Source organism: Canis lupus, chromosome 6 (assembly GCF_011100685.1).
Source record: "Canis lupus familiaris isolate Mischka breed German Shepherd chromosome 6, alternate assembly UU_Cfam_GSD_1.0, whole genome shotgun sequence".
In the NCBI taxonomy this organism is placed as follows: Eukaryota; Metazoa; Chordata; class Mammalia; order Carnivora; family Canidae; genus Canis; species Canis lupus.
In genome coordinates, this window is record NC_049227.1 from 44916785 (window position 1) to 44924616 (window position 7832).

Below are 7832 nucleotides of genomic sequence, written 5' to 3' on the forward strand. Positions count from 1 at the left end.
CCATGCAAATCTCTGGGTGAAAAAAGTGCCAGATTGAGGCCCCAAGTCAAGAGTATGCCTGCGAACCAACAAGTGGGACTAGAGTATGATGAATAGGGAGAAATAGTTGGAGAGGAAACCACAGCTTTCTAGACTCTTCTAAAGACTTAAAATTTTACTTTGAGTGAAATGAGGAATCAGTGCAGAGTTTTGAGCAGAATGACATATAGGACATATTTTAAAAGGATCACATCAGGGAAAATAATTGTTGAGAAATTGGGGAAAATGACCCAGTTCATATGATATATGTCAGCAAAAATAGGGAGGAATTAGTGACCTAGTGTGATGGCAATAGATTCAAAGCTGGGTATTTTAGGGAAGGAATGGTCTGAAAGCAGCAATAAGGACTGAGGATGACATCTATCACTGGGTTACTTACAGCCCAGGGGTGCTGGAGTTACGGTTAAGAAACAGCCACCACTTGAGAGAGCTGCAGAGAAAGCAGGTTCACTGGGTAGAGCTAGGTTTCAGTTGAGTGAAGAAGATGAAGGGAAGAGGATTTTGCTGCTAATGGAGCAAGGAATTTCAAAGGATTGAATAGAAGAGTTTTCACCATTAGATAGCCTGGGAGAATGAGACTGAGAAGAGGATGTGGGGATTCTTATTGTGACTAGAGTCCGGGGTTCTGGGTGTGGTCAGAGTCATAAATATAGATGCACAACATCATGGAGTAAGTTGAGAGTATTTAAGGCAGGGGGCCCTCTAAGGACTTAAGAGTTTAGATTGGAGAATAGTGTGGATGGGTTTCTGATCAAAGGGATAGATGCCCTGGGAGGTATGGTGTTAGGCTCTTGACTTCAAATGGAGTGAAAGTGGTCTTATATTCAGAATGTGCTATATCTTGACTCCATGTTGATAGCCTTGGGGGCTACTGGGGAAGTAGAATGTCACACTAAATATATTGGCTGCCTCACTTTTGATTATTTGGAAGTTTTATCCTATTTTAATGTGTGAAATGGTGAACCAACTTAAATTTTGTTCTAGACAATTACCAACTTGGTTCAAAACCATTTCTTGGATAGTTTTATCTATCTTCCCCCACAGATGTGAGAGGCACTCTGACATAAGTTCCCATATATATCCTGGATTTTGTGTATATGTGTTTTGTTGGATTCACAGTTGTGATTAATGAAATAAGTGTCCTTCAAGAAGTATTATTTAAGTTATAGAACTCTTTTCTTAATGTGATTTTCTCAAAAGGGATGTGTTAAAAATATGCAACTATTATTCTCTGGAGAGGAATGCTGTCATTAAAATTTCTTTGTTCTAAAAGAAATTGTTTACCAAAATGTTATGAGAACAACCTTCTTCATTATTTTCCTTCACTGAGCTTGTAATCCTGCAGATGTTGGTCACTGCTTTTGTGCTAGCATGGCCTTCACCAACAAACAATGATATATCAACACAGTGTAACTCCCAGTAACTCCCAGGAATAATCTTATCACAAATTGCCATCTGCTATAAAGTAAGTGAATAATGCAAGGTGAGCAAGTCTTTCTCTGAAGTAACCAGTAGATCCTGGCAGGGTCCAGTATTATAATTTTACCTGGGCCATTGTCTTTTTGTGCTGCCATCAACAGAGTGAGACTACAGTTGATTAGTAATAGTGACAGTGATAGTAAAAACAAAATACCACTACTACTACTACTACTAATTAAATAGGTGTCAGTTTTCGAGTGCCTTATTAGATGTTTGTTACTGTGCCATAGATGTTGATAGTGTATGTTGAAAACAGTAAGAAATTATTATTTTGGTTTTACAGAAGAGTATAGTAAGGCTCATGGAAGTTCACTTGCTGAAATCACATCACTGGTAAATGGGAGAGCCAGGGCTACATAGTGTCTACAAGTCTACTCTGAAGTAGAATTGTTTTCTCTCTTCTCACTTTACTACTAAATCATGTCCAGTTTAGATAATTGATAGAGAAAATCTCACTAAAAGACTAACTTTCTAAGCAAATAACATAAGAACACCTTATTTTAATTTTGCATAAGTAATTATCATTATCATTCAATGTGTTTAATGCACACATACTTTAATCCATCTGTAATCCATTTATCTATCATCTGTCTATTCAACCATCCCTCCCTCCATCCATCCATCTATCATCTATGGTAGAATCAATTCACATACATTATTATAAAGATAGCAAAGACATAAAATAAAATATATTGGGCAGCCCGGGTGGCTCAGCGGTTTAGCGCCACCTTTAGCCCAGAGCGTGATCCTGGAGACCCCTGATCAAGTCCCACTTCGGCTCCCTACATGGAGCCTGCTTCTCCCTCTCTCTGTGTCTCTGCCTCTCTTTCTCTCTCTATCTCTCATGAATAAATAAATAAAATCTTTAAAATATATATATATTAAAAATTATTTTTAAAGGTATATGCTTTAACCTTATAAAATCCAGGACTATGGAAGCCCCAATGACAAAATCTATAATCGAGTGCCTTTTACCTGGTTTTTATAAAACACACACCTCAAGAGACAGCATCTTTATTAGTAATGCTTAAGGGAATTTAAGGATGAAAGTTCAGTTTTATCAGATTGTGAGGTCTGTATTCTGATTTCCCACAAGTAATGAGTGGATTTTTAAGCATTTCGTTTTCATTTTCACATAAAACATAACTTGGATTTTAATTTTTCAGAGAAAATGTAATTAAATAGTAGTCTAAGGCATCAGAAAGAGAAAAACCAGTGCCTTCATTTTTGTTTTATTTTTTTAAGAGTTTTTTTTTAAGATTTTTATTTTTTATTTTTTAAAAAATACTTATATATTTTTTATTTCTATTTTTATTATTTTTAAATATTTCATTTATTTATTCATGAGAGACAGAGAGAGAGACAGAGAGGCAGGCAGAGGGAGTAGCAGGCCCCATGCAGGGAGCCCGGATGTGGGACTCCATCAGGGGGTCTCCAGGATCAGGCCCTGGGCCAAAGGCGGTGCTAAACTACTGAGCCTCCCGGGGTGCCCATTAAAGATTTTATTTTATTTATTTATTTATTTATTTATTTATTTATTTATTTATTTATTTATTTATTTATGAGAGAGAGAGAGAGAGAGATTGAGAGACAGAAGCAGAGACATAGGCAGAGGGAGAAGCAGGCTCCATGCAAGGAGCCAGATGTGGACTTGATCCCAGAACTCTGGCATCACACCCTGCACAGAAGGCAGGCGCCCAACCACTGAGCCACCCACACGTCCCTCATACAGTAGTGTTTTTTCATTGACATGAATGTGTTCTACATATTGTTCAGATTATTGATTTTTACTCAGTATGCTAATGCATTTTTGTTCAAGTTTTTTTTTTTCTTTTTTCTTTTTGCACTGTGTTGGGTGGTATGGGGTTTTAACTCTGTGGTCCAAACTAAAAGTCACAGTAACAAGAATTCTAATAAAAGACGGATTTCCCATTGTGTTCCAGCTATAATTACCTCAATTCCTTGCCTTGAATATGCTAATGTCTCTCCTGCTTCAGGGCATCTACATTAGTTTCCTTGTCCAGGAACCCATGGAGCTCAGATAGCCACAACTCTCCTCCCCTTAGTCAGGATTTCTTTCATCTCTTACTATCTGGAGTCTTTTTCACAGGACTTTCTACAAGAGTGTCTCCTTCACTCTGTAACCCTGGATCTTGCTCTTCTTTGTGAATGTAGGACCATCTCATACAGTACATTGTGTATTTGTTTATTGATGCCCTTCCATTTGAATATAAATTACATTTTATTACAGATTATTTTTGTTTACTAATGCATTGTTAGAACCTAAGGCAGTCTGGCACCTAATGGACACTCCAAAAACATTTGTTAATTGTGTTGAGTTTTTAATGTTCGAATGCTTCTGAGTTCTCTTCCTTCACTTTGCTATGTTCCAAATATCTATGAGAGAATATCCATGATCTATGAGAGAAGCAGCTCTTGATTTTTTCTTTCTTTCTTTGAAATAGAGTACTCATACATTGATTGTATTTTCCTTAGGTGGTTCTTCTGCAGCAACATATGGAATCAATAATTTCCTGAAATAAATTGTCAGAATTTCTACCAATCTTTGTACTCTACTCAATGTGTAAAGAATTGTAAAAATGTTCATTGAAAAGAAACAAAGAGAATATTTGTCTCTGCATAAGAATCTTTAAAGCATCAAAAAAATCTTTAAAGCATCGATATTCCACCATTTATTGAAACATTTGAGATTCATTAGTATGAATAATGCTTATGAAAGCAGTCAAGTTCTTTTCAGTTATAAGATATTGTTTAACATTTTGATGGTAGTAATTTATAAAATATCTTGAACCTATATTAGCATTTTAGCTCTATTTTTAACAGAGCACTTTTACTTATATTGCTGAAAGCTCACTTCTAAATATTTAACCTTAAAATCGTGAAAAGTGTTCTTAAAAGATTTGAAATTTCACTATTGTAGTTTATTTGCTTGTTGTTGGTGATATATTCTAAGTATTTGAACTTAGATTCATTGGGAAAAACATTCTAAGATTTGTTGTCTTTTTATTGACAGGCAGTCTGCCTCTGTTGGAAGTTGGTCTTCATAGAAAGTCATTTAAACCATTTAACAAGAGAGGAAACCCATTAAAAATATGCAAGCTCTTGGAAAACAAAATCCGTATACTAATTAGACCTATTAAGGCAATTATAGAGCACTATTAGTGATGCAAAAGTTATGTTGCGCTCCTCATGGTACCTATGCCAAAAAGCCATGACGTTCCTATTTTTTCTAAATAGAGTGTGAGTGATCAATTTCAGCACCACTGTGTTAATTTGCAATGAGTCAACAGCAGAAGACATTTCTATGGGCATAGAATAATGGTAGAAGATGGTTATTTTACCACTCAATGACAATACAGCTTTGTCAGGCAATGCTTTAGTAATGAAGAGACAACTACAACCACCTGTTAACAAGGAAGAAGAAATATAAAGAGTTTCCGAAACTGTGGTCTTTAGTTGCAGCCAAAGCTCTGAGGTTTCTCTGACTAGTGTGCACATTCAGATGATTCCTAACTGCTGCCTTAATAGCTTTTGATGAGTGATCAAAACATTATGATCTCTGTTTCAGAAGACAGCTTCAAGCTTATGAACTAGTAATAGGAATTTTAAACCTGTTCTTTGGAAGGCACTAATAATTGTGTGGGGCTCTGGAAAACCATGTCATTTAAGGAATATAAAAAATGAGGCAGTGGTCAACAAAACCTTAGAAAATGCTGTCCCTAAAGGCTTGTGAGAAACTCTTTAAGTACTTAAAAAAAAGAGAGAGAATCTCAGTTAATGTTTATAGCCACTCTCAAGCAATAAGACAGGGGATATAACTATCCCCACTCTTTAGATGAATGCTTGAGGCAGAAAAGTTAAGAGATATCTTTCCCTAAGAGCTTTCAGTAAGGGAAGAGAAATATTATTATTTTTAAAGATTTTGTTTATTTATTCATGAGAAACACACAGAGAGAGGCAGAGACACAGGCAGAGGGAGAAGCAGGCTTCCCACAGGGAGCCGGAGGTGGGACTCCATCCTGGAACCCCAGGATCACGCCCTGAGCCAAAGGCAGTGGCTCAACCACTGAGCCACCCAGGTGCCCTGGGAGGAGAAATATTAGATCAAGGCTTGGGTTTCCAAACTCCTGGTCGGGCACAAGATGGTTACGGTGAGATGGTCCTTGATACCATGTGATTATTTCTGCAATCTCAGTTGCCTAAATGATTTTTTATTTGTTTGTGCCTTGAAGCATCACACATAGCAGAAGGGTAATTATTATTATTCACCAAATGACAGCAGATGTTCAAAGTCACTTAGGGCAGAATAAGCGTGAAGGAAGGACAACCAGCAGCATATGTGCTGATGTAATATCTATTAGAGTCCTCCTCCGTGGTTTTGCCAGGGAATGGAAGCGATCAACAGATCAGATGCTCAAGGCTGCAGAGGCTCAGACAATGCTCACCTCCACAGCTAATCACAGCAAAACAACTTAGTGGTTTTAGTTTTGCATTAGTGATTCTTATTTCCATTTAATGTGTTCATAAAAACCATGTGTGTACATTTTAATTGGTATGCCCCACTACAGAATAAAGTGATATAGGAAGACAAACCTGGACTACCCACAATTAATGGACTGTTTTGGCTTCATAAGACCCAGAACTTAGGAATCCCAATTGCAAAGACACAGCTAATGGAGTTGCTTTTACCCAGTTGCTGCAGCACACATTCCTGAAGCGTGGATATTTCTTAACTGAGGTCTTATTAAACCTAACAACTTTTTTGAAAAAAATTCTTATGACAAAGTGCAGATTATTAATAGTATAAAATAAATTCCTCAGGGAGTCTGTAGTCTGTGGACTGAACAGTTCAGCTTTGGTCTGTCTTCAAATTGCCTATCCCATAGAGTTCATAACCTGAAAGTGCACTGACCAGGTAAGGCTTTTTTACTAAATTTCCACTGCAGACTAAGAAGAGAAGCACTGAAAGCAGAAACCTTCTATTTCATCATTTTGGCACTCTTGCTTAATATCACACCACAGGTATTGAAGAAGGTATTCATGGTGCATGAATCAAACAACTTTATGTCAGACTGATGAATAGTCAATGTATTGAACAAGAGAGTGTCCCCTGTGATCCTGAAACAGCTAACTGGGAAGAGGACTGTGGCTTTGGAGTATTCACACAAGGGACATGGTGAAAGTTGTAGATTATTCTAATTTTATACCTTTTAAAGGATTAATAAAACTTCTGGAGAAGACATAGAAAGCTATGGACTACAGAAAAGAAAAGAAGGATATATCCAATTAAGAACTTGGTTGCTAGATGATGTCATTTCTAGAGAATGGTTTAAGATTATCAAAATGATGAGCTCATACTGGAAAAGTGGAGCTCTAAGGATGGAGAAAATTCATTTGCTAAGAGATCTGCCGCTGGACCAGCTGAAAATAGACAAGGGATTCTAAAATATGTGAATATATTGTTACCCTAAACTGATCTAGAAGGGAATAACCTGGAGAAACTTCCAAATAGGTCATACTGGAAATGGAAAAAAAAAAGATAAATACTTAGGGTGACAGAAAATGACACAATTTGGTGATATGAATCTAACGATATTACTGAGATTTAGTATGATAGAATTGACTACAAGAATTTAGCTATAGGGATCCCTGGGTGGCGCAGCGGTTTAGCGCCTGCCTTTGGCCTGGGGTGCGATCCTGGAGACCCGGGATTGAATCCCACGTCGGGCTCCCGGTGCATGGAGCCTGCTTCTCCCTCTGCCTGTGTCTTTGCCTCTCTCTCTCTCTCACTGTGTGCCTATCATAGTAATAAAATAAAATAAAATAAAATAAAATAAAATAAAATAAAAGAATTTTAGCTATAGAAAGGTATAGATAAGTATTTAATAGAACTATAATGTGAATCACAATCAAATTTAACATTTTCTAGTAGCCAAATTGTGTAGTAAAGAATTTGGCCTCTATCCAAGAGATGCTTTTGTCCTTGCTTCTTGGGTCAATTTATGTCATACCTGAGAGGAGTGTCTTTGTTTAGAGTGGGAGCCAGCCACAGAAGATATAAGGTGGGACCAGCCATACCCAGTAGTCTGAGAGTGGGGGTGGGCCAGGCCAGAAGGAATCAACTAGGTGATTTATGGTGAAGTCTTTGGGTCATAAGGTATCAGTTTACCTGGAGGCTTAGTTCAACCATGTAGGAAGTCCATCAATCAATCTTGTCTTTGTAAAAACACAATAAAAACTGTGGATACGAAAGCTTGGGTGAGCTCTCCTGGTTGGCAGTACCCTGTGTGATT